The following is a 2,163-nucleotide window of genomic DNA, read 5'->3' as shown; positions in this document are numbered from 1 at the left end:
CAAATTGACCAAAAATCAAGGAAAAACCAGCCACCTTTCCTCAATTCATGGCCGGCCACTCTTGGAGGAAGTTTCAAAGGATGGACACTCCTATTTTTAGCAAACTAGCTCCTTTGCCTCACCTATAAATAAGAGTTCATTTCTCACTTTTTCAATCATCCCTCATCCCATCATCTTTCAGTCATTCATCATTCTCTCAACTCTTTTAGCTATCTTTCCCCTTCATCATCCTTGCATAAGGATTTTAGCAATTAAGCCTCTTAAAGAACCCTTGGTCTGCCACCTTGGAGAGCCATCAGCAAATGAGCAAAGCAAAGAAACGAAGGAGCCTCGTCAGTTAGAGTCTTGGGTGATAGCCACTTCGAATTGGGTTTAATCTTTCATTTCTTTAATTTAATATAAAGATGTTTGCTATGTGTTCTTTGTTCTTTCATTTAGATCCTAACCCGATTAAATTGTAGGTTGCATAACAACTCTAACCAAGATCTGTTATCTGCATAGTTTTTAGATTTGTGTGATTAAATTGTTTCAAACCTAACACGTCCCTGTTACCTCACACGAATGCTAAGAAAGCCTTAGTAAATAAGGATCAATAAAATACGTATTTACTAAGTAAAGGATTCCGAAAGAACCTAATATGGTTTCCAAACTCATGAAAGATCGAGTTCCATGGAATGCTTTTCTGAATGCTATTAAGCAAGTTGATAATAAATTGAGTTTAATTAAAGTAATTATCCTAGTTTATTTATGTTATAATTGTTGCAAATTGTGTTTAATTTTACTAAAATCTATTTCATTCATAGAGTTTGCATACTTAGGATAAATTACATTAGGGACTATTGCATTTAGTTTAATATATTTTAATCACCACTTCTCAACTATAATGTGTTTTTTTTATTTACCAAATTGTTAATATAATTTTACAAATTAAGTGACTTAGCACAAATACAATCCCTATGGAGACGATAACTCGATACTTACTTATTACTTGATAACAACTGTGTACACTTGCATAAACCCGAGTGTTATAAGTTTTTGGCGCCATTGCCGAGGATTGTCAACTGTTGCCAAAGTCATTTTTTTCGTGAAATTATTTATTTTCAATTTGATTTATTTCTAACATTATTAATTTATTATTTTTAATTTTTGTGATTTTCTCAGGTGTTTATGAGCATAGATCGAATTATCGATTTACTCCCAATAGACCTTGAAATTGAGCGAACTTTCAGACAAAAAAGACGTGAACGAACAGCTCAAAGAAAAGTCAAAATGGACCTTGGAAATCAGAATCAAGACCAAGTCAATGAGGCCGATAACGTACGAAATCCTATCCTCATTGCCGATGATAGGGATCGATGCATCAAACAATATGCTGTGCCATTTTTCAGTGAGCTAAACCCAGGAATTAGAAGGCCAGATATTGAGGCAACCTAGTTTAAATTGAAACCAGTGATGTTTCAATCGCTACAAACGGTGGGCCAATTTAGTGGTATGCCCACGGAAGATCCACATCTCCACCTTCGATTATTTATGGAGGTAAGTGATTCATTCAAGATAGCTGATGTGACTGAAGACACACTGAGATTGAAGTTGTTCCCGTACTCGTTGCGAGATCGAGCACAAGCATGGCTCAATTCATTGCCACCAAGTTTCATATCTACATGGCAAGAATTAGCGAAGAGATTTTTGGTTAAGTATTTCTCACCTAGCAAAAACGCTAAGTTGAGGAACGAGATCACAACTTTCCAACAATTGGATGACGAGTCTTTGTATGAGGCTTGGGATCGATTCAAGGAGTTACTTCGTAAGTGTCCTCATCATGGGATTCCTCATTGTATCCAGTTATAGACATTCTATAATGGTCTCAATGCACATACAAGATTGATGGTAGATGCTTCCGCGAGTGGTGCAATTTTGTCTAAGTTTTATAATGAGGCTCATGAGAACATCGAGAGGATTGCGAGTAATAACTATCAATGGCCACCAAATCAAATAGGTTCAGGAAGACGTGTAGCCGGAGTTCATGAAGTTGACTCATTCACTTTGTTAACAGCTCAGGTATCGTCTATTTCCTCTATGTTAAAATAGTTAACCACTAATAGTACTAATAATTTTGCAGCTCCACCACCAAGTCCGCTTGAAATAGTTTCCTGTGTGTACTGT

General features: G+C 36.2%; 1 non-coding gene across 1 annotated transcript; it reads right to left on the bottom strand.

The window, feature by feature from the left end:
• Positions 1-1,719: 1,719 nt before the first annotated feature.
• On the bottom strand, positions 1,720-1,826 carry LOC121214106 (small nucleolar RNA R71). The gene has a single exon (XR_005909693.1). It is a non-coding gene; the product is annotated as a small nucleolar RNA R71 (small nucleolar RNA).
• Positions 1,827-2,163: the final 337 nt, after the last annotated feature.

The sequence above is a fragment of the Gossypium hirsutum genome, chromosome D01, assembly GCF_007990345.1.
Source record: "Gossypium hirsutum isolate 1008001.06 chromosome D01, Gossypium_hirsutum_v2.1, whole genome shotgun sequence".
Taxonomy (NCBI): Eukaryota; Viridiplantae; Streptophyta; class Magnoliopsida; order Malvales; family Malvaceae; genus Gossypium; species Gossypium hirsutum.
This window is presented reverse-complemented; position numbering and strand designations above follow the sequence as displayed.